This window comes from Choloepus didactylus, chromosome 2, assembly GCF_015220235.1.
Source record: "Choloepus didactylus isolate mChoDid1 chromosome 2, mChoDid1.pri, whole genome shotgun sequence".
Classification (NCBI taxonomy): domain Eukaryota; kingdom Metazoa; phylum Chordata; class Mammalia; order Pilosa; family Megalonychidae; genus Choloepus; species Choloepus didactylus.
In genome coordinates, this window is record NC_051308.1 from 86781347 (window position 1) to 86806574 (window position 25228).

Sequence of the window (25228 nt, forward strand, 5' to 3'; positions counted from 1 at the left end):
TCATTTTCAATCAAGATCCTGTAAGGTATGACTGCTATTCTTAATTTGCATTATGGCTTTTAAAATTTTTGGTCATAGGATTGCATTAAAAACACCAAATATATATCTCCCCCATCCTCCTATACCATGGTTGCCTTCACCTCTCCATGAATCCTCTGGAGCTACAATTAATTTGTGCTTTGTGCTGAGTTAGGTTCATTGCAAACATCAAGCTAATAAAACTTAGGACAGATGAATATTTTATAAAGGTATGGGTTAAAGGGGTGAGCTTTATTGCAAACCTATACATTGCAATTTCTGCTTTTAAAAAAGAAAACTCTCAGGAAAGATAGGTGTGGGTTTATTTTCTGTAAACAATTACTGAGTTTTTAGCCTACACATAACACTGAGCTGAGAGCTATGTGAACTAACACAAAATATAAACCACACACTAAGCTCTCAAGGTGCCTAAAGTAGAAAACCTGCATATCTTGAAAGCTGAGGTACTATAAGTTAAATCAGTATCAAAGAGTGTGACAGGGCAACTATTAGACAAAATATATTCATTTCCCACTCTGGGGAAGTTCTCCATATAACACATGGCTCACTGCCCCACCTCCCTCTCGATTTGTTCAAACATCACCTCCTCAATGAGTACTACTCTCACCATTCCATTGAACATTTAACATTGCAACCCTCCTGTGGTACTCCAATTTCCCCTACCCTGATATATATTTCTCCATAGCATGTATTACCTTCTAACACAAAATTCAACTCACTTACTGATTATACTTGTTGCTTATTGTCTGTCTCCCACAACCAGAATCTAAGCTACATAAGGGCAGTGGTTTTATTTATTTATTTACTTGTATGCTTTGTCCATTGGTATATCCTAGTTTCTAGAAAGTGCCTAGCACTTTGGAGGCCCTCAATAAACATTTGTTATTCTCATTACATGAGCTTGACATTGTATGAGATAGAATGAATGTGAGGTTGAATAAGTTACAGTGCCTGCTGTAAAGGATTCACAAAATTATAAAAGCAACAAAGAATCATGGCAGCAACAATGATAGTTGTTATTTATTAAGTGTTTAGTATGAACTAATCACTGTGTTAAACTCACTTCATTTAATCTTCACAATAATATTTGGAGGGAGGTATCTCCATTTTATTGATGAGGAAACTGAAGCTCAGAAAATTTAAGTCATTGGTCCCAGGTTGCACAGTAAGAAAGTGATAGTACAGCCCAAGAGTTTTTCACTCCAGAATCCATGGTTTTTAAAAATCTTTTAAATTATAGAACATTTCCAAAAATATACTAAAGCAGAAAGAATTGCATCATGAATCCCTATGTACTTACGACTCAGCTTCAGTCAACAATTATAAATTCATGGTCAACCTAATTACCAGAGGTCATGATCTCAGCCACTTGCTGTTTGAGCAAATAAACAGAATAGAAAATTTATGCTTTGAGAACCAAAAGAGAGAGGACTCTACACACTGGGGTGCTTAGGAAACCTTCATGAGGCTTGGTGGGGTGAAACTCGCCTCTTTTCCTTTTCCTCCTCCATGTTAAGCTCCTGGGGCTGGAATGCTCTGTCCCTTCTCTGTGCCTGACTCTGGGCTCAAGATGTGTGAGGTCTGATCCAAAGGAGAATAGCATGGTGTTCTACGATTCAGAGAAAATTCATTTTGGTGAGTGTACATGCCTAGTTTGGGCATTTTCTGCTGTGCCCCCTCACTGCCATGAGGCTGAGGGTCCAGAGGAACAACTTTGGAGAAGCCAAGGATTAAGACCTGAAATCTCTAGCTGGGCTTCTGGGGCTGGTGCTGATGGTAGGTCAGCCAGGATGCACCAGAAGTATTTCCTATTAAGGGTTGGGCACAAAATATTAGGGCAGGAAACAGTTAACTTGGAGGAACCACAGGTGATGCTGGTAAGACTTATTCCCAAAGATCTCAATGTGAGTTTAAGCAGCTATTTCCAAGCTTCCATCACTGGAGAGTCAATCTTCAATAGTCCTTCTCTAAATGGTTCAGAAGAAAGAATCAGGGATTTGGGTCAGACAGATCTGATCTGGCTTCAGACTCTGCCTTTCCCACTTGTGTAACCTCAGGCCAATAATCAGCTTCCCTAAATCTCAGTTTTTCTTATCTTAAAGAGGGCACACTGTTCAGTTTTAATTTGTAGAATGATGCCAGGAACATGTTATTTCTTTGGAATCAGATTGGGAAATTCTCCCTCATTGTCTTGTCATACTTCTCCAGCATTCATTAATGAAGATGCAAAGTTCCCCAAAGTTCCCCAAAGGGATATGCCTGTAACTAGCATTATTCATTTTTTTACACACAAAGAAATTGTGTGTAAAAAAAAAAATTCTGAAGTTCCAGTAACCCACATCCCACATGCATTTTGGAATAGATCCAGAATTTAGGAGCCAAAACGTATCCTTAATTCCCTCTTACTCCCCAGGGCCAAAAATTTGACCTCCCATTACCTCCTCGTTAGCACCCATACAAGTGTTGACAAAGGATGGTCTCTTGCTGCCATTGTCCCACATTCATGCTCCAGTAGTATAAGAGGCTGAACACCTTCCCTGTGCCAAGCTTTGGGATGAGGACTTTACATATATTAATGAATTTATTCCTTACAACAATGTGGGTATCATTATGCTCCTCCCCCCTCTTTTTGCATTAAGGCTAGGAAACCAAAGCCAGAGAGGAAGTAACTTGCCACAGCCAGAATTGGAATTGTGTTATCCTGCCCAATTTGCCCTTTGGGACAACTCCCACGGTCAGGAGCAATAAAGGGTTCATGGGTAGGGTACAGAGATGAGAGCCAGGCTACAGCATTCCATTTCAAGGTGTCAGCAGGATGGCCAGCTCTTCAACCCAATTTAGGATTTGGTAGGTACACGATCCTTAGCCTAATTGCAATCCATGAATCATCCTTGTCAGGTTGTTTTGCTAAGCATATTTTGTGTTTAAGTACAGCAAACTTGTTCAGAGGTTCAGGCAGTCATTATAATAAATTCTCTGATGAATAAGGGACAATGATCATGGGCCCTCATGTATAGAAGAATACCCTGAGACATTGAGACAGGATGGCTCTTGAATAGGTTTGTCTGCTGGGGGCTGTCATTGCTTCCTGGCAGGAATTCCCATAGGCTCCTAACTTGGGGAGAAGCAGTCTGATAAAGAGGGGTTAGCAAGGCAGTCTCTGCCACTTCCAAACTCTGTGATCTTGAGCAAAATATTAACTTCTTGATTTCTCAGTTTCCTCCTCAGTGAAATGGGGATAATAAAAATGCCTGTTTCCGGGTTGTTCTGAGAATTGAGTTACATATGTTAAAAAAAAAAGAAAAAAACAGAGACACTGACAAAACTTCCAGGCTGGAGAAAGACGTTTAAAAGAGACTCCTTTTTTTTTTTTTTTTTCCTTTTTTCTTTTTCTTGATTTCTTTTCTACTTTTTTTTAAATCTGAAAGTAATATATGTGGTTATTTTCTATTGGAAAGCCCAGGTTGAGGGACCAGGCTGGGCTTGAGGGGAGACAGAGTACCCACAGTGTCTTTGAGTTCCGTATTCACTACTGAAGGCCTCCACCCCTGTCTTTAATTGGCAACTCAGGCTGACCAAGGAATCTACCTGGAGAGGCCCCAAAGAGGAGAGAGGAGAAGGGAATAGTGCTCCTGAGAGACAACTGGAGTTCTGAGGATTGGGAGAGTGGAGGGAGGCCCAGGTCAATTGGCAGTCCTCCTTCTGGGAAGTCAGACCCCAGGGGCTGGAATTCAGATTCCAGCTTCAGTCAGCCACGCCCCTGACAGGATCAGAGTCACCAGGAGAACTAAAGGCTCCATACCTCCTTACACTGGTGGGGGAGCTGCGGGCTGGCCAGCGCCACCTGCTGGACAGGAGAGGAAAAGCACCAATTCTAAAGGCCTCATAGGAGGGTCTCATTCTCAGGAAAACTCCATACCCTCCAAATGAGACCTGGGCCTCACTAGACTGGGAAAATCTGACTAGGGTCGACCATATCTGAGGAGACCCACTCACAAAAAGGTTACATAGAGGCAGAGCAAGAAACAGAAAAAACAAGAGGGGAAAAATTCTGATCAACTAAGTAGAACCTAAGTTAGAGGTCTAGAATAAGTTGAACTGAATAACAGAGGCCAGAAAACAAAGCCAACCAACAAGAAAACCACTAGGTAAAAGACAGAAAACAAGCTCCAAAATAAACTAATCAAGAGAATCAGATGCCTAGACAACTTAAGATAACAAGCCATACCAGGAAACACGAAAACATGGACCAGCCAAAGGAACAAACTAATAGCTCAGCTGAGACACAGGAGTGGAGGCAACTAATGCTAAATAAATTTGATGAAATGAAGGAAGATATAGCAAAAGAGCTGAAGGATATAAAGAAGACACTGGCTGACCGTAAAGAAGAATTCATAAACTTAAAAAAACAAATGGCAGAACTCATGGGAATGAAGGCCACAATGGAGGAGATGAAAAACACAATGGAGGGACACAACAGTAGATTTGAACAGGCAGAAGAAAGGATCAGTGAACTGGAAGACAGGTCATTCGAATTCATACACACAAAAGAACAGATGGTGAAAAAAATGGAAAAATATGAGCAGAGTCTTAGGGAGCTGAGTGACAACATGAAACGCACAAATATACGTGTTATGGGTATCCCAGAAGGAGAAGAGAGGGGAAAAGGGGCAGAAAGAGTAATAGAAGACATATTCACTGAAAATTTCCCAACTCTTATAAAAGACAGAAAATTAGAGATTCAAGAAGTACAACGTACCCCAAATAGAATAGATCCCAATAGACCTACTCCAAGACACTTACTGGTCAGATTGTCCAATGTCAAAGACAAAGAGAGGATTCTGAAAGCAGCAAGAGAAAAGCGATCCATCACATACAAGGGAAGGTCAATAAGATTATGTACAGATTTCTCTGCAGAAACCATGGAGGCAAGAAGACAGTGGCATGATATATTTAAGATACTGAAAGAGAAAAACTGCCAACCAAGAATTCTATATCCAGCAAAACTTTCCTTCAAAAATGAGGGAGAGATTAAAACATTTTCAGACAAACAGACACTGAGAGAGTTTGTGAATAAGAGACCAGCACTACAAGAAATACTAAAGGGAGTGCTACAGGCTGATAGGAAAAGACAGGAGAGAGAGAGTTGGAGAAGAGTGCAGAAATGAAGATTATCAGGAAAGGTAAAAGGAGAGGAAAAAATAAGATATGACATATAAATTCCAAAAAACAAAATGGTAGTAGAAAGTACTGCCCTTACAGTAATAACACTAAATGTAAATGGACTAAACTCCCCGATAAAAAGACACAGACTGGCAGAATGGATTAAAAAACAGGACCCATCTATATGCTGTCTACAAGAAACTCACTTTAGACACAAGGACAAACATAGACTGAAAGTGAAAGGTTGGAAAAAGATATTTCATGCAAACAACAACCAGAAAAAAGTGGGAGTAGCTATATTAATATGAGACAAGTTAGACTTCAAAAGTGAAACAATTAAAAGAGACAAAGAAGGACACTACATATTAATGAATGGTCAATTCATCAAGAAAACATAACAGTCATAAATATTTATGCACCAAACCAGAATGCCCCAAAATTCATGAGGCAAACACTGCGATCATTGAAAGGAGAAATAGATACCTCTACAATAATAGTTGGAGACTTCAATACACCACTCTCATCAATGGATAGAACATCTAGACAGAGGATCACTAAAGAAACAGAGATGTTGAATTGTATGATAAATGAACTAGACTTGACAGACATTTATAGAACACTGCATCCAACAACAGCAGGATACACTTTTTTCTCAAGTGCTCATGGAACATTTTCTAGGATAGACCACATGTTGGGTCACAAAGCAAGTCTCAACAAATTTAAAAATATTGATATTATACAAAACACTTTCTCAGACCACAATGGAATTAAGTTGGAAATAAATAAAAGGCAGAAGGTCATAAAATTCACAAACATATGGAGGCTAAACAACACCCTCTTAGAAAACCAGTGGGTAAAGGAAGAAATTACAAGTGAAATTAGTAAATACCTCGAGGCAAATGACAATGAAAACACAACTTATCAAAACTTATGGGATGCAGCAAAGGCAGTGCTGAGAGGGAAATTTATTGCCCTAAATGCCTATATTAAAAGAGAAGAGAGAGCAAAAATTGAAGAGTTAACTGCTCATCTGGAGGAATTAGAGAAAGAACAGCAAACTAACCCCAAAGCAAGCAGAAGGGAAGAAATAACAAAGATTAGAGCAGAAATAAATGCAATTGAGAACAGGAAAACAATAGAGAGAATCAACAAAACCAGAAGTTGGTTCTTTGAGAAAATCAATAAAATCAATGGACCACTGGCTAGGCTAACAAAAAAAAAAGACAGAGCAGATGTAAATAAATGCAATCAGAAATGGGAAAGGAAATATAACTACCGACCCTGCAGAAATTAAGGAGATAATGAGAAGATACTATGAGCAACTATATGCTAATAAAGTAGACAACTTAGATGAAATGGACAACTTCCTAGAAAAGCATAAACAACCAACATTAACTCAAGAAGAAATAGATGACCTCAACAAACCAATCACAAGTAAAGAGATTGAGTCAGTCATCAAAAAGCTCCCAAAAAGGAAAAGCCCAGGACCAGATGGTTTCACATGTGAATTCTACCAAGCATTCAAGAACGAATTAGTACCAATCCTGCTCAATCTCTTCAAAAAAATTGAAGAAGAGGGAAAGCTACCTAACTCTTTCTATGAAGCCATCATCACCCTAATACCAAAACCAGGCAAAGATACTACAAAAAAAGAAAATTATAGACCAATTTCTTTAATGAATATAGACACAAAAATCCTCAACAAAATACTCGCAAATCAAATCCAGCAGCACATTAAAAGAATTATACACCACGACCAGGTGGGATTTATTCCAGGTATGCAAGGCTGGTTCAACACAAGAAAATCAATTAATGTAATACACCACATCAATAAATCAAAGCAGAAGAACCACATGATCATCTCGATTGATGCAGAAAAGGCATTTGACAAAATTCAACATCCTTTCCTGATGAAAACACTTCAAAGGATAGGAATAGAAGGGAACTTTTTCAATATGATAAAGGCAATATATAAAAAACCCACAGCTAACATCACACTCAATGGGGAGAGACTGAAAGCTTTTCCTCTAAGATCAGGAACAAGACAGGGATGCCCACTATCACCATTGTTATTCAACATTGTGCTGGAAGTTCTAGCTAGAGCAATTAGGCAAGAAAAAGAAATAAAAGGCATCCAAACTGGAGAGGAAGAAGTAAAACTTTCACTATTTGCAGATGACATGATTCTATATGTAGGAAATCCAGAAAAATCTACAGCAAAGCTACTAGAACTAGTCAATGAATACAGCAAAGTAGCAGACTACAAGATCAACACGCAAAAATCTGTAGTGTTCCTATACACAAGTAATGTGCAACAAGAGGAGGAAATCAAGAAAAAAATCCCATTTACAATAGCAACCAAAAGAATCAAGTATTTAGGAATAAACTTAACCAAGGACACAAAAGACCTTTACGTAGAAAACTATAAGAAACTGCTAAAAGAAATTGAACAAGACCTGAAAAAATGGAAGAACATATCATGTTCATGGATTAGAAGACTAAATATAGTTAAGATGGCAATTTTACCTAAACTGATTTACAGATTCAATGCAATACCAATTCAAATCCCAACAACTTACTTTACAGAAATAGCAAAACCAATAACTAAATTTATTTGGAAGGGTAAGATGCCCCGAATAGCCAAAAATGTCTTGAGAAAGAGGAGTGAAGTGGGAGGTCTCACACTACCTGACTTTGAAGCATATTACAAAGCTACAGTGCTCAAAACAGCATGGTACTGGCATAAGGACAGATATACTGATCAATGGAATCGAATTGAGTGTTCAGAAGTAGACCCTCACATCTATGGACAACTGATCTTTGATAAGGTAGTGAAGCCGAAGCAACTGGGAAAGAGCAGCCTGTTCAATAAATGGTGTTTGGAGAACTGGATATCCATTTCCAAAAGAATGAAAGAGGATGTCCATCTCATACCTTATACCAAAATTAATTCAAAGTGGATTAAAGACCTAAACATTAGCACCAAGATCATAAAACTCTTAGAAGAAAATGTAGGGCAATATCTTAAAGACCTTGTGAAAGGAGGTGGTTTCTTAGACCTCACACCCAAGACACAAGCAACCAAAGAACAAATAGACAAATGGGATCTCCTCAAAATTAAACACTTTTGTACATCAAAGGACTTTGTCAGAAAAGTCAAAAGGCAACCTACACAATGGGAGATGATATGTGGAAACCACATATCAGATAGGGGTTTAATATCCCTAATATATAAAGGAATCCTGCATCTCAATAACAGAAAGACAAACAATCCAATTAAAAAATGGGCAAAAGACATGAACAGACATTTTTCTGAAGAGGAAATACAAATGGCTCAAAAGCATATGAAAAAATGCTCAACTTCACTGGCTATTAAGGAAATGCAAATCAAAACCACAATGAGATATCATCTCACACCTACCAGAATGGCCATTATCCAAAAAACAGAAAATGACAAGTGCTGGAGAGGATGTGGAGAAAGAGGCACACTTATTCATTGTTGGTGGGAATGTAGAATGGTGCAACCACTCTGGAAGACAGTATGGAGGTTCCTCAGGAAGCTAAATAAAGATTTGCCATATGACCCAGCTATTCTGTTGCTGGGTATATACTCAGAGGAACTGAAACTTAAGACACAAACAGACATTTGTAAACCAATGTTTATTGCAGCATTATTCACAATTGCCAAGAGATGGAAACAGCCCAAATGTCCATCAAAGGACGAGTGGAAAAACAAACTGTGGTATATACACGTGATGGAATATTATGCAGCTGTAAGACAGAACAAAGACATGGATCATGTAATAATGTGGATGAACCTTAAGGACATTATGTTGAGTGAAGTTAGCCAGAAACAAAAGGACAGATTCTGTACGGTCTCACTAATATGAACAGACATTAATGAACAAACTTTGGGAGTTAAAAGCTGACAACACAGGTGACCAGGAGATAGAAAGAGGGCAGAGATCAGCCATTTGATGCTGAAGGACTACAGAATGTTTAGGATTGATTGCATAGATCCAGAAATAGATAGCATAATACTGTGTGATGGTAGCACGGTACTGTAAGTACACTGAACAAAGATGTCTGTGAGTAAAGCTGAAAGAGGTGGGATAGGAGAATGTATGACACCAGAGGTAAAGATAGATGATTAAGACTGGGACTGTATAATGTGGCAAAAACTGGAGTGGCCAATGACTGTTACTAAATATACAAATATAAAAATGTTTTTGCATGTGGGAAAGCAAATGAATGTCAACCATGTAGAAATTTGAAAAAGGCATGGTATTCAGGAAAAAACATAATCAAAGCAAACTGGAGTCTATGATCAACAGTAACATTGTAATATACCTCCATTAAATGTAACAAAGGCAATACGCCAATGCTAAATGTATATGAGAAGGGGATATAGGGGAGTAATATGGGATTCTTGGTAGTGGTGTTATTTGCTGTCCTTAGTAGTATATTGTATTGTATGACATGTTATTTTTATTTTTATCATTTTTTCTTATTGCTAAAAAAAAAAATTTTTTTTCTTGTAGTAATCAGTATGTTCAAATGCTGATTGTGGTGATAAATGTACAACTTTATGATGATACCATGAACAACTGATTGTACACTGTGGATAAATGTATGGTATGTGAATATAACTCTATAAAATTGTAGGAAAATATATATATAGGAGTAAGTGTTGGAGAAAACATGGTGAGAGGGATGATGCCTCACCAATAGAAAAAAAAAAATTAGCATAGTGCATGGTAAATAGTAAATGCAAAATAGATGATGGCTATTATAATAGATACTTCTCTAGACTATAAGATAGCCCCCATGGTTAATGATCACCCAACTCTACACTTCACTTTGTTCATTCCCTCCTTTGAAAACTTAGTAAGAGTAATAGAGCTGGGCTACAGTATCACCCTGTCCTGAGGGTGCTGCCCACTCCCTTATGAAAGAGCTTTCCATATCAAAATTCATCAAAATAGATATTTAGCAAAAAAAGTTTCAAAGTCAAGACATATTGGAAATAGTTGATTAAGCAATGTTAAAACATGTTTCCTTACTACAGGATTCTTTAAGAACTGCTAACATGCTAAGTGCATTGTAAAACTCCAAGTGTGTATGGGAAGTAGAGTGGGGGTTGGGGGGAGTACCATTACCCGTCAACTTTTCTAGGTACAGAAACTTTTTTCCCATTTGACATCTATAATCCACTTAAGGGACACTAATATTCTACCATTCCCAGCCTGGGTAACATTTCATTCAGATTGCTTTATAATGGCATATCTCAGTGTGGTCTTTCTATATCTGTTGGCTAAAATGCAGTTTTCTGAGTCTCACATCAGACCTACAATCAGAATCTCTGGAAAAGGAGCTGAAGATTCTACATTTTAACAAGTCCCCCGTGTGCACATTACATTTTGAGAACCACTGCCTTAAAGGACACACTCTCTAATTTAAATTCGATATCCTGAATACTAAATTTTCCTTTATGGGAAGGATTCTTGTTAATTTCCCAGAAACCCACATTTCAATGAAAAATAAAACCTCACCTTCTACCCCTCTCCAACCCACATTTCAATGAAAAATGGGTGGAGAGGGGTAGAAGGTGAGGTTTTACTTTTTTAATTTTTTTAATTAAGCAAACATATAAAGTCTTCCCTGTGCCAGGGTGACAAATAAGACTTAGATACTGCCTTCAAGATGTTTACAGTCAATATTTGAGACGGGAACCAGGCATACCACTTAGCCTCTTGCCTCAGTGTCACTGCAGGGCCTTGGCAAGTGACACGGGATACAGGATGCTTTTTCTGGGAATCAAAAATATGAAGAGAAAGAATTTCTGTCCTAATTGACTCAGTCCCCAAAAGAATGACCAAGATGTTTTTGTTGTTGGTGGTGGTCGTTTTTTGTTTTTGATATCCTTGGTGGCAGGGGAGATATACACAGTAGAGAACAGGACAAAAGAGTCAAATGAAGCAGAGGGCAAAAGTGAGGAGTAAGGGAGGGGAAAACTAACAGCTAGATGAATTATGGGAAGAAAAAAAGAATCCAACCCTGCTGACTCTGTTCTGTTTAAGGTGAGAAATAACAGGATTAGAATGTCAAATTGCTGAGTCCTACAGACCTGAACCATAAACCTCTTCTAAGCTGTTCAGCTTTTTTTTTTTTTTTTTCACCTCTGCAGTCACTAATTAAACCTTGCCTTGAAAGAAATAAAACAAAATAAACTAAAATTTAAAAACCCAAATGCCATTTGAATCAAGTAGATTACACACCATCAGCCTGTAAGGGGGCTGGGCATCTGGTTGACTAGTGCTGGGAGCTGAAAGTTGAAGGGTTCTGCAGGAGGAATATCACGGTAGTGGGGTGCCTGTCCTGTCTTAAACTTTTCATAAATGCCTCTTATTTCACGTGTAATCTCCACTAGAAAATATGTGAGATTCCCCTCTCAGTGCAATTTATACAGAGTGACAAACCAGAAGATCTCAAAGCACACCGTAAGTAATAATTAAGTCCAAAAAGCATCCATGTTTCCAATAGGCGGAATGTCCAGATAAAGTTCAGCAGTTGACCTGAAGTCACCCCAAATCAGGGTGGCTCACTAATTCAGTATCTTTTCAACCATTCACACCTTTTTTTTCCAGATAATATCTTTATAAATTATTTTCTTATACAGAAAGCTCCCTACATTGGTAGATTCCTAAGTCTCATCTCACTCATACTAGGACAACACGGAATCTGTGTCCTAAGCTTGGTAGTTGATATTTTTATGATCAAACGTAGGTAGGAACAGGCCTCCCATAAGAATCTAATGCGCTGAAGTCCTAAGAGACATTTCACTGGTCCTATGTTTGTCTTCTGTTATTTGCCTGTGCAGAATCTATCATTATTCTATATGCATATGGTATGTGTCAACTGTTTTAAAATTAGCCAATTTTCCTAAGCATAAAAATGGATTTTTGTCATATCACATGAACCATGCATCACAGAAACAAACCAGTTTTTTGTAGTGGTCTTTTTTTTTCTTTCCAAAATGTGTTAAGTCTTTTTAAGTCACTGCCAAATCCATTTCACTCACTGCATTTTCAAGATACATTTAAAGAAACCAAGCAGAGGGAAAAAAATCTTCTGCAGTGCTATCACCTGGAAAGAAATCTAGTTCATAACCAAACCAACGACATGTAGGAGACTGGATTGCTTCATCTGCTTGTAAGTAATTAACTGAGCATTCACATACAACCCTGCACTGAAAGTCTGGGTAGGGCAAAAATAATAAAAATAAAATTAAGATGATTAAGAAACAGAGCCATCATTTACTGAGTGCTCTTACTGGGAGTTACACTAAGGGCCTGTTTTGCATTATTTCATTTCTCACTCAACGATCTTGTGATGTGAGTCACATTATTTCCATCTCACAGAGGTGGAAATTGAGGCTTACATAGTTAAGTAACTTGGCAAAGTCACATACCTAGTACATAGCAGAGCCTGCCAAAGACTTGAACCCAATTTAGTCATTCCCGAGCTACTTTTCTCAATTACTGGGTCATCTCCTGCATGAATGAAAATCCATTCATTGCCAGAGACATACTATTGAGACACCAGTAGGCATCTATGTCAACTTTTTTTTTTATTAGAGAAATTGTAGGCTTCTAGAAAAATCATGCATAAAACACAGAGTTCCCATTGATTCACGACTGAACATTTTTATAATTGGTATAGTCCATCATTTACAAAAGGGTTCACTGTGTTGTACGGTTTTGCGTTGTTTTTTTTTTTTTTTTTTTCCTATTTCAGTAACATACATACAACCTAAAATTTCCTCCTTTCAACCAAACTATGTGAACTCTTGCATTTCCAGGTTTCTACTTAATTAAATATCTGTGTTATCATGTACCCAGTTACATCAGGTTCCCCTCTAGTGAAATAAATCCCTAATTAGCTCTGGAGGAGGAGATAGGAGATGTGGTGTCTCCTATGCCCTCCCATGACCAATACAAGACACTGTTTTTAAGGCTGTAGATTACAGCAGGCCTTTTTTGGAAAAGTCTACTTAAACCCCTATATAATGCCTCCAAACGTTGCTAAGATCAGGAGTGATGCAGCAGCTCTACTGAATAAGCAGCTGTTTGCATGATTCGTTTTGAGGGGCCTACAGTTCCTCTTAAAAGGGAAAAATACCACTCTTACTTGGGTTAAAATCTGCGAATTTTTCTTTCGAAATGCTGCAGTGTTAATTGAGGGGGCAGCACATTAAATCATTATTAGTCGTGACTACTTCAGCACAAATTAGTTGATCAGGTTACTGAGAGGTGTGCAGGGCCCTGAGGGAAAGATATCATTTTGATGGAGGTGGTGGGGAGTTGCCAGGGAGGGTGGACTGGGCTGCTGCAGGGGCTGAGTAGGAAGTTGGCAGCAGGGGGAGCAAAGGGAGAATGGGTGGGCAATGAGGGAGGGGGAGCCACTGCTTGGCGGCTTAGTTCCTGACAGTGTTGCTTCTACCAATGTAGCTGTGCCTCCCGCCTTCTACACGCGCGCGTGCGCGCAAACACACAGACACGCATACACACACACACATCTACTGCTGTCCCTTTGGAGCTTGCCGGGAGTGTACTTACAGGCAGTGGTTTTAGGAAAGGTACCAGCCAATCCTCAGCAACTTCCAGGCAAGTCGAATCTTGCCTGCGCCTCCACGGCCAGGGGGCTTGTAACACAGCCTTTCGCCTCTAGGGGACTCCAGTGCCCCGAGGCTTCAGGTGGATGACGGCCTGGCTCGGTTAACATCCCTCAGGGCTCACATCCCAACAGGGCGAAGATTGCGGAAAGAGACCGATCGCAAGCGAAAGGCCTCCGAGGGCCCCATCACCCGCCGGAACACTGCTCAGCCACCTGCCCCTGCTTCTGACTGACAACGCATTTGGAGTATGGTGAACGGCTGAGCAAAGATTGAGAAGGAGACACAAATTAACCGCCCCCGCTCTCCTTACCCAGTGCTTCAGCATCTCCATCCCTCAAGGGGATTCCAAGGACTTTCCTCTGCAGCCCCACCCGACACAGTTCAAAGCCCCCCTCTCTGCGCTGACAGACTCCTACTGAGGAGGAATCCCACGCTCTGAGTTCGGTAGCCCCGTGCACAGGATGTTGCTCAAGGCCCTGGAAAGAGGCACAGAGCAAAGATCCCCCCTGACAGAGTGCGGGGTGGGGGTGAGGGTGAGGGGTCTTCTTTGCCACTGGGGTGACCTCCCTGAGGTTGGGGATGAGTAAAGGAAGGGACTGTGAGGCAGGACCGCAGCCTGCGTTCCTCTCCTTTTCTGGATATCCGAGGGCCCCATGAAAACAAAGTCGTTGAAGGTCAGAGAGAGTTTTTCTGTACAACCTCACAACTGAGGAATGTTTGAAAAAAGTAAGAAACTCGAGTGAAGCGATATCACCAGAACTCCATGGCTGAAGAAGACTCCAGGGTTAGTGACAAGACATGGGCTCTCTAATCCATCCTGTGACACAGGTTTGAATCCCAGCTCTGCTACTAACTGTGAGATCTTGGAAATTGACTTAACCCCTTTCTGTCTAATTTTTGTCATCTTCAAAATGAGAAAACACCTACTTTGTAGGAGGTGGTTAAAACTGAATAAGATCCCACAGCTGTTACACACAGTGTCAAGCACAGTGCCTGGCATACAGCAGGCATTTATTCACATATTGAATTTTGTACATTTTCAATCCTAGAACAATAGTAATCTGTTTAGGTTCACTGAACTTCACAGGTGTGTCCAGGTTAGTGAAAAGTCTTATCGTTTAAAATGAATTTTAGTACGCCACCTGTTATTTTAAATGACACACAAGTCTTGCTTTTTAAAAGAATTTCACGGTGTGGTGGTTTTCAACATGTTTTCAGGTTCCAAGGAGGTACCTCAGGAGCCACTTGTGGGTGAGGAAGGAGAAGTGACAGGTGGAAGAGCTCCAGCCCCCTTGCCTGCTCCAATGAGAGAGCTCAATTTTTATCTGCTTTACATTCTGGGGTTCCATGAAGGGTTTTGCTTTAATGAATTAAAGGACTCAACTGCTTTTTTAGAAAAATTAGAATATCATTGCTAATATGTCATTGTGTAATTCAGAGAACCTTTTTCGCTAAGCCCAAGGACACTCAATTCCTTTATTTTGAAAACCTGCTCTTTTGAAAATGGTACACATCTGTATTAGTTGTGGAGGCACCTGAATATTCAGCCTACACCTATGTGTAAGGCATTGCACTAGAAATGTTGCTGCATTTTCCAACGTGCTTCAACCCTCCTGGCCTGCCCTACCAATCTCCTGCAGGTCTAACGATGCTTCCATCCCACCCCTGACCCATTTAGCCTAGATCTCGGAGCAGCTACCCTTTACCTTGACCGTGAATGTGCCTCTTCCCTCCGACAGGACCTAAGACAGTGACCACACTGTAAAGCCCAGTGTGCAAGAGGAGGATGTATCTGACAGACCTGGGTTCGAAACTGAGCTCTGCCCCTTCCAAGCTCTGTGAAGTTATTTAATCTCTCTGAACTTTAATTTCTTCATCAATAAACTGAGGATAGCAGTACCCACTCCATAGAGTTGTCAGCTGATTCAATGAGACAGTGCATGGAAAATGTATCATGGTGCCTGGCATATGGGAACTATTACCAGGCTGAGTCTGATTAACTGGCAGCCAGCAGCATATACTGAGGTTACTACCTGATCTCATTGCCCACAGCTGAGCTGCATCCTTGCTGTCCATAGAAGCCAATGTGTTGCTGGCTTCCATACTTGGGGGCACAAAAACAGCAGCTAGGATTTTGTGAATGTCCATTATATGGCAGGTACTCTGCTGACACTTCTCAATCATCGCCTTTAATCATAACAATATGTGTGCAAGATAAGGTGTTATCTCCGTTTTACTAGATGGGGCTACTGCAGCTCAGAGAGGTAACGTAACTTATCTAAGATCACACAGCTAATATGTGACCAAGGCTAGACTGAAGCCCAAGTTTTCCTGACCCAGAAGTCAGGGATATTTTCTCTTCACCTCACTACTGCTCAGAACTTTCCTGGGTGGAAGGCAGAGGGCATTGTGAAGGGACAAGAGCCTTGGCCCTAAGTGTCAGCTCCTCTGTGTTTCGTATTCCTCCATTTCAGTCTGTAAAACAGGAATGATGCTTTCTTCATAAGGTTGTAACAAAAATTAAATGATATAAGTAGAAATGAAACTGGTATGATTTTTATCATAAAGTAGGCTTGGGATATATGTATACTAAATATGAACAAATTTACCTCATTCAAGTTTCATATGCATTTCAAGTCATTTCTCTTTTTTTTTAACCTTTTATTGTGAGAAATATTCATGCAGAGGAAATGTGTGTATGCAATTGGATATATGTGGTGTGTGTGTATGAAAAATTATAAAGCAAACTACCACCCAGGACAAGAAATAGAACACTGTCAACATCTGAGAAGCGCCCACCCCCTACATGCTCCTCCCTGATCAAATTCCCATTTCTCCCTCTACTCCAATTCACTTCTCCCATCTGGTTGAAAAATAATTTTCTTTCCCCTTTGGTGCATGCCTCTGGGTTGTCTCCATCCTGTGGCTGTGGTTCTGAGTAACAAGCCATTCACAGGACCGAAATGAAATAAAGCAGAGCAGAGGTGTGTATGTGTGTGCCCACATAGGCACCTTCCACCTTTGTTAAGAGCAGCAACTGGACATGTCATAAGATATGTTTTAACCCAAAAGAATAGGAGGGACAAGTGGAGAGGTTTGGGAGCAGTCAGGCTACTTGCTATTTCCCGAAACCACCTACGACTGAGTCTGGGACCAACAGTGGTGGAGATGAAAGCAGCCAAAGCCTTGGCCACACATAGTAAACAATTTCTCTCTTTAGATCCCCAGGTTCAACCCTACCCTGGAATTTATACTTTTCTGAGTGGACAGATCTGGTCTCATTATAAATGTGACCTCCTCTTCAAAACCTCTGACCACCACCTTAATCACTCCCTCCTATAATACCCTATTTTATCTTGTTTATTACCTGCACCTGAAAATATTCCATTTATTTATTTGTTTGCATGTTTATTTTCTGGATACCAGAACAATAAAGAATATGCACTTGGGATCTAAACTGACTGGGTTAGAATGCCAGCTCCCCCACTTATTAGCTGGGTGATCTTGGGTAAGTTGTTTAACCTCTCTAGGCCTCCATTTCATCATTTATAAAATGGGGATAATAAATTCATTACCTCAGAGGATCATTAGGTGGAGTAAAGCATTATATGTAAAGCACTCAGTAAACTCCCTAACACATAAGCACAATTAAAGCCTTAGCTATTACTGGTAACTTCAGTCATCATCATCATCATCTGTCCCTTCTAGAATGTAGGCTAGTTGGTGGCAGGGCCTTTATCTGTGTTATTTGCTACTTAGTCCCCAGTGCCTAGGAACAGAACCTGGTACATATAAATACTCAGTAAATATTTCCTGAGAAATGTATCTTAAAGCCCCAATCCCAACCCTGCCTTTTAGTGCAGGAGGTAGCCATTTAACAAATCATTTCAGTGTAGTGGGTATAGTGTAAAAATAGAGTTTGAGCAAGATGTCTGGGAGCACAGAGGGGGAGGCAATTAATTCTGTCCTAGAATTCCAGCAAAGTCTTCAGAGAAGAGATAATATTTACAAGTCTTGAAAATCAGTAACTCTTCAGGAAACAGAGATCAGGGCATTGGGGGGGGCAGTTCTCCAGGCAAACGCACAGCCCTTCTAAAGCCTGTCTGAAGGCTGAGGGAGCTACAGGCTGTCAGTGAGGAGGGGAGAGGTGGAGAGATACCCAGAGAGGCTGTTAGGGTCAACTCGCGATAGTTCACTGCTTGTCATGCTAAGAAATTTGGATTTTATTCTGACAGTAGTGGGGAAGTCATTGGAGGATTCCAAGAAGGGGAGAAGCATAATCAAATTTGCCATTTTTGGAAGATCACTCCAGCTTCAAAGAAGAGACTGGACTTGCTAGTCTTCAAGAGAGGAAACAGGGAGACCAGGGACCAGGAAAGTCCAGGTGAGAAGGGATGATTGCCTGACATCAGAGAGTGGCAGGAGGTGCTAGACGAAGAGGATAGCTTGGAGAAATTGTGAGGAGTTATACCTGAGAAGTCTTGGTAATTGACTGGATATGGGGTGCAGTGTGAGAGAGAGTGGAGTCCAGGATAAACTGTGTGGCTTACTTGTGCCTCTGTAAGTCTGGTTGTGCCATTATTCAAAGCAGGGGATATGGAAAGAGGAATGGTTTGGAGTGTGGCAGTTGGTACACACTATGATTTCAGCTTTGGATGGATCAAGCTTGAAGACATCAAAATGAAGACCTTTGGTAGGAAAGGGTGTCAACAGTTGGTAAGCATCTATAATGTACCTGGAACTATGTTTGGCAACTTATGTATTGTATTTCATTTAACACAGAATCACCTTTTGAGAGATGGGCATTATATGTATTTTTTTATTTCATAGATGATGAAACTGAACTCACAGAGATGATGACCCCTCTTTTACACAGTTAACATTTAAGAACAGTATGTGGATCAGTTTGATTAGGCAAGGCTGACTAAAGTGCCTATGAAGAGAAGGATTGGAAAATGCAGTAATAAAGGTAATTGGTCATGGAGAACCTTGAATGGAGACAATAACCACCTCACAGAGGTGTTGAGAGAGATAAAGCTTGTGAAAACACCTTGTGAACTATAGAATGCTGAGCAAATGCAAGGAGTTGGGGTTGTGGTCAACGCTTATTGAAGCAAATAGCAGTAATAACATAATAATAATAATGACTTGCAGTGTTCAAATCTGTAATATTAAATACAATTTAATCATTCATGCTTTCTCTCCATTCTACTTTTTGATAAATCCACAAAATAATCTTCAACACACAGTAGTGAGTTATCTTCCTCCCCACCATACTATCAATTTGTTTAGTTTGAAAAGGGAAGACTCTCATAAAGAAAGATGATAACATGGTAGAGATGAGAAGAAAGACAAGAATTTGAAAATCAGACACCCCTAGCTGATCCCAACTGTTTTGCTCTCATACTTAGGGGGGAGACCCTAAAGATAATTTACTTGATTATTTCTACTGTTATACAGAAACTCAAAAATGTTAGGGTAAAATTGCCAGGCCTCCCACCCATTCATTCACTGCCTGTGAACTGAGAGCGGTTATGCCTCTCAAATGATTTGAGTGGGCTGAGTCACAGTCAACAAGGTGTGCCCTCAAATAAATACAGGTCTACATAAGCTCTCTGTGCCTTTTTTGGCCTTAGATTTCAGAAATACACACCCAGAGGCTCTCTCTGGACTGCTCTGATCCCCCTCCATCTTCTCTCTCTTCTCATGTCTCCGGCTCCTCCTTATTTTACCTCTGTCCTTTCTCCATGTTAACCTGTCTCTACTCTACAATGTCCAAGCCTGCATTGTCCAAAAGAAATATAATGCAAGCCACATACGTAACTTAGATTGTTCTAGTAGCCACTTAAAAAGTAAAAGAAACCAGTGGAATTAATCTAATATTTTTTTTTGTTAACTCAAATAGACAAAATATTATCTTAACATGTAATCAATATAAAAATATTGGAGATATTTTATATCATTTTTTGTATTAAGTCTTCAAAACCTAGAGTGTATTGTGCCCTTAAGCATACCTTTCAAGTGCTCAATAGCCATGTGTAGCTATTGACTACCCTATTGAACGGTGCGGGTTAGAGCTCAGTCCTGTGAGGAATGCAATTACCAGCTCCCTTTGCCCAATCCAGCAATACAGATATATTTGCATTTCATGTGAGCTCCAGTAAAAGGGATGATGGGACTGGCTGTTGATGTAATGATTGTACTCAACTTTACTTTCTTGTGCATGGCAGAGTGACGATTTAGAGGGAGGCCAACCTGCGTCCCAATTGGTCAGACCAGACTGCAGTCCCCAAATCTGAAGCATAAAAGAGCTGCTCTCTTCACTTCTAAAAGCAAGGGCCTTTAATGCACAACCACTGATCACACACCCAGGACTAGATCTCTACCTCAGCCCCTAAACATAGCAGCAGATGTCTCTGAAAGGTAAAGAGCAAAGCTGCTGACCCAAAATCCAGCTGCATGGTCATTGACTACAGGGAACAAAGGTGATGGCAAGACCTAGGGAAGAATTTTCGGGAGAAAGTAAGTGTCCCTAGGGACCTGTCCCCAGAGTGAACATCTGGAGCTAAGCAAGCAAACAGACTGGGATATGGGGGATTTTCCCTTGATCTGAGAGCAATTATGGTAGACTTTATGCAAGTCATTCCACTCTCACTGCCCATTAGGAACCTCTTCCATGTTGGAATGAGGCCACCTGCATAACCAGTGACAGGCAGCAGGAATAGATGTCTCAAACCAAGTGAAGACCAGTGAATAGTGTGGTGGCATTACCAGTCCTTTCACAAGACCTATACTTTGCTTTGACTTTTTCTCTGGGAGAGAAGGCCCACTGCCGGAGCAAATGCGTGTGGCTGACTATCACAGCCACCCACTGGCTCCTAGAGCCCTGGGCCCTTCATGGGAGCTGCTCAGGCTGGCAGACTGCCTCTCCCCCACCCTGTTCAGCTGAGCAATTACAGTACCCCATGGTACAGCTGCAGGCAATACTGCACCCCGCCCCCTCCTTCTTTTTGTGGTCTCCTCCTTTGTGACTGCTACAGCCTATGTTTTATTAAAAGAGAAAGAGGAAGAAAGACAAGAGGTTATGTACATGGGTATGCTCAAGAATCTTAAGATTGAAAATCTCCTGCTCAGTGCTAAATGCCTAAGGGCTTTGGCATTTTGCTGGCTCCAAGTAAACCCCAAGAGGGACATTTGGGTAGAGAAATAGGGAATGGAGGAAAATCAAGGCTCTCTCTTGGGAGATTCTGACTCAAAAATATGAGATTTTCTCACGTTCTCCCGAAATTTGCCTGCTTTCCCCAAATATCCTCATCCAAATTTTTCATATGAGGTTGACAAGCCCTCTGACCTTGAGCAATAATTTTCTCAAAGTATATGGATTAGACAGGAGGGTGGGTCGAAGGCCAGGTAATTTTCAATGCCTGATGAGATGCCCAACACTTCAGAGCCTTCTACCTAGGCCCTAAGGAAACTTCTTCTAGGACAAAATATGTTTAAAATAATTAAATCAGGTATATAGTTTGTCTAGGAGCCAAAGGGAGAAATGGCCCAGGGTAAACCTTAAGGAATCATGCTAGCCTTGAAGTTCCCAGCCTTCCTACCAGGGCTGCAGTTGGCTTATCTGTCAGCTAGAAGTCTTTCTCCATTTCTTCCTATCCAAACAAATCCCACCCACTCCTCAAGGCTCAACTCAGATTCTCCCTCCTTTGCATACTGATAGCTCTCATTATCTGTACAAATCAATCATAGATTAGTTAGGTCAGCCTTCTGACTTCCCTTGTATTGAACTGCTATTAGAACTTACATTGTCATTTGTCTTTTCACAGATGTCTTATTTTCCTAACTAGACTGTAAGATCGTTGAGGGCAGAGGCAAAGTCTTGTAGGGCCTTTATCTCTTATAGCACTTAGGTCAATGACAGAGGAAAAGCCCTATGACATTGCAACCTCCTATTCCATAAAGTACAGGACACCTAAATAAAATGGCAATTACAAAGATGAAACCATCCCTTAGGGGAAGGAAGTTAGTGGAGTCTGGGTTTTGTTTAGGAGTGATGAGACCCAGACTCCACTCCATAACTTCCCTTCATTGCTGTGTGGTCCAGGGTAAATCAGTTCATCTTTCCAAAGTTCTCTGCCTTCCAGTTTCCAAGAAGGAGAATAATATCATCCTAGCTGTACTTCTTCGGGTAATCAAAGAAAAACAAGACAATAAGCTGCATAAGGATTAATTAGATGGGCTTCATAAAATGCTCCCAGCCTTTTGGAAGAGGACGCCATTATACAATTTACACAAGGTCTTATTATTTAAGAGAAAGAGTTGAATCACCGAAAACACACTGCACAGCGGGGAAAACAAAATGCTAACCAGGAAACCTCCACACTAAGCATCTCGGTAACAGAAAGTGCCCACACAGATGTCTCAACTCCCTCCAGATTACCTCTTGTTTGTGAGCTGGCGAGAGATTTTGGAGCACTGTCTCTGAGGGGATCTTTTTAATGCAATGCTCCCCAGTGGCCAGCCTGTGCCTTGGGAAAGGGGATCAGAAGGAGTTGATGACGCAGGGATGTTCTTTGCCCTCTGGCCTTGCTCAATAAACAAACCAGTTAGGAGGCCAGAAAGGAATACCCAGAGGATGATCTGGAGGGCCAAAAAGGAGAGGGTACTCCCCGTCCTTGAGGCCAGCCCAATATTGGCAGAGCAGGAACCTTCCTTGCTGCCCAGTCCTTGTCTCCTCACCTCCACTCTTTGGCCCATGCTGCAGCCATACATCACTCCATTCTGGGAGAGAAAACCAGTCCCATTTTGGGTGAGGAGGGGAAGCAAGAGTCAAGGATCCTTCTGTCTTCTCCGTGGCTGCAGCCCAGCTGTCAGACCCTTTGGAGCCAGCTGTCCTCCAGGAAGGAGTACCATGCTCTGACATTTGTGTCCCTTCCCCCAAACACTTCACAGTATTCATGCTATTTACCCTCTTCCAAGAGCAAGGCATGCAACTTGCCCTCTCTGGGGCAAGATTGATACCATAGGCAGCAGCTATGATATTGATACGCTTTCAGGATCATTACGGCAGCATTGCTTGCTCATGCCCCCAGTGCTGCAAAGCAACTTATTGTGGGTGAAAGGGGACTCCAGAGGGTTCTGCCTTAACAAATAACATACATACAATAGTGTGAAGTCAAGAGAGAAAACACACAAACTCCAGCAACGTATTGCTGTTGCCTGTTGTCATCAGACTGCCCCCCAGGGGATTCTGTAAAATACGTTCACTGCTTGGTTAATACTGATATTGCACCTATTGAAGAGAACAGGGTCAGAGAGAGTGTCACTTCAACATGCACATGGCTGGAGAAGGGCAGGGGCAGAAATACTTGACTTATAATGTACCTTTAATCCTATTATTGGTCTGTGCTGAGATAGTATTGTCCCTTATGGATAAGGCCCAGATTACCCAACTACAAGAATTGCCATTCATAATTGTTATCCTTTTAACAAAAAATTTGTTCAGGGCATCCAGCTCCCAAGGCTAGGAAGAGCACATACACAGTTCTTTACAGGGGGTCTGTTCAATTGCATTAAGGTGCATTAGCTTGATTATTAGTTAATAGTTGGCTTAGGTCTATATACTCTGGATAAATATGTACCATGCAGAGGGACTGCCTGGGGGAGGAAAAAACTTGTCTGGGCTAGGACAGCAGCTCACAAGTTCATGCTCTCACTAGGAAGGAGCCCTCCAGGCAACCGTGGACCTGGTAGGATGCTGCACGTTCCTGGCTGTGCTGCTGCTTCCTGCATACAGCTGTGAGCAGAAGCATACACACACGCATGCACACACACTCACACTACATGCAGCATTCAACTATGTTCTCAGATGATCACAGAAACAGGGAGGAAGGTCTGTTAGGCATTATCAGTACACCCCTCCTTTCAACACAGCAGTGCTCCCCTCTTAGTGTTTCCAGTGCTTGCCAGGCTCAACTCAATCAACGGAGCTTCTGCCACTACCCAGGGGAAGATTATTTGCTACCTTCAGGGCTCACCCTTCAGAATATTTTCCCAGGCTGCATGTGCATGGGAGAAAGAGATAGGCCTCTCCAGACATCCCATGGGGCTCTGTGAACATGCGAATAGATGCATCATACATTCCTGACCTCAGCACTTCGGGGTCCTTCCCAAACACAGTGCGCTACATACAGTTCAGTCCAGCATCTGGTTCAGCAGGCAAATATCCTCGTCATCTTCTGCAATTATGCAGCTGATTGGATTTTCTGAAGCTAATGGGAGTTGCACTAACTTTGAGGACTTAAACGAGGCAACGACAATATAGGTCAGGCAGAGTGCCCAAGCCGTGTGACAGCTATGCAAAACCAGGAGGCAATACCGGAGCGATCTCTAGCTAAACCACAAAGTCCATTGCCCAGCTCCACAGGACAGAAACTAAGAGAGGTGGAATCATCCCCTCTGCCTAAAACTGCCAGCCACCAGGGCAAGAAGGTTGTATGAGGACAAAATAATCCCTTTACCCACGAACACACCGAAAGGACAATAAAAGGGGACAGAGAAATCACCCAAACCCTGCACTGTTACCTTGAATCCTTGCAACAGCCCTCCTTGCTGTATCAGCTGCTCCCAAAACCTCCAACGATTGGGAGGAGGCTCTTAAAAGATTCCAGATTTCTGAGCAACATCTCCAGTGGCAGCTTTCCAAAGTTTTTACTTCATGATTTCTTGTGGCTCCTTCTCATTTGGGGAAATGCGAATGCCTCCCCCTCAGTGTGTGAGAGGGAACGGATGTCTCTTCAAATTCTTCTGCTACCGCTTTGCTGCTGCTGCTGCCGCCGCCGCGGTTAGACCTCTTGCCTGCCGCCTTCCCGCTGAGCGGCGCGGAACCCGGGCACCCAAAGCATGCTGGAAGTGGGGCTTCGGCCCTTGGCCGGGGCGCGCATAGGGTGGGAGAGGTAAGAAAAGTGCAAAACCCAACTGGGGGAGTCCCCTGTCCCTTTACGGAAGATAAACCCAAGATCTTGCCGCCTTTCCAACTCTAAGGAGACTCATTCCCCCCTCTCTCTCCCCCGAAATCACTGCCTTGCACATGGGCAGGGACAGTTCTTCCGGCTTCACCGCTCACCTCGCTGCCTGCAGATCTGCTCCTACTCTCGGATGGCAAGGCAGGTGCACATCCCTGGGTAAGTACTAACGGGATCCTCCGAGCTAAGGGCAGGCGCTGCCCGAACAGCCTCGAGCCGCTTCGAGACGCGCGGTTTCCATCCCAGGACTGCAGCCCGGCGCTAGGTTGCTGCGGCTCGGCTCGCTGCTCTGTACCTAAGCAGTGTCACCTGCAGACTCAGA

The 25228-nt window shown here is 41.7% G+C and overlaps 1 protein-coding gene across 2 annotated transcripts in view; it reads right to left on the reverse strand.

Annotated features, from left to right (window-relative positions):
* BRINP2 (BMP/retinoic acid inducible neural specific 2) overlaps window positions 1-25228 on the reverse strand; it is a 118450-nt gene extending 93222 nt beyond the window's left edge. Inside the window, exon 1 of one of the 2 annotated variants that reach the window (XM_037825283.1) lies at window positions 25008-25228. The gene's annotated coding sequence lies outside the window, so the exon portion shown is untranslated. Of the gene's footprint in view, window positions 1-24466 lie in introns of both variants that reach the window. The other variant, XM_037825282.1, reaches the window with a different exon arrangement.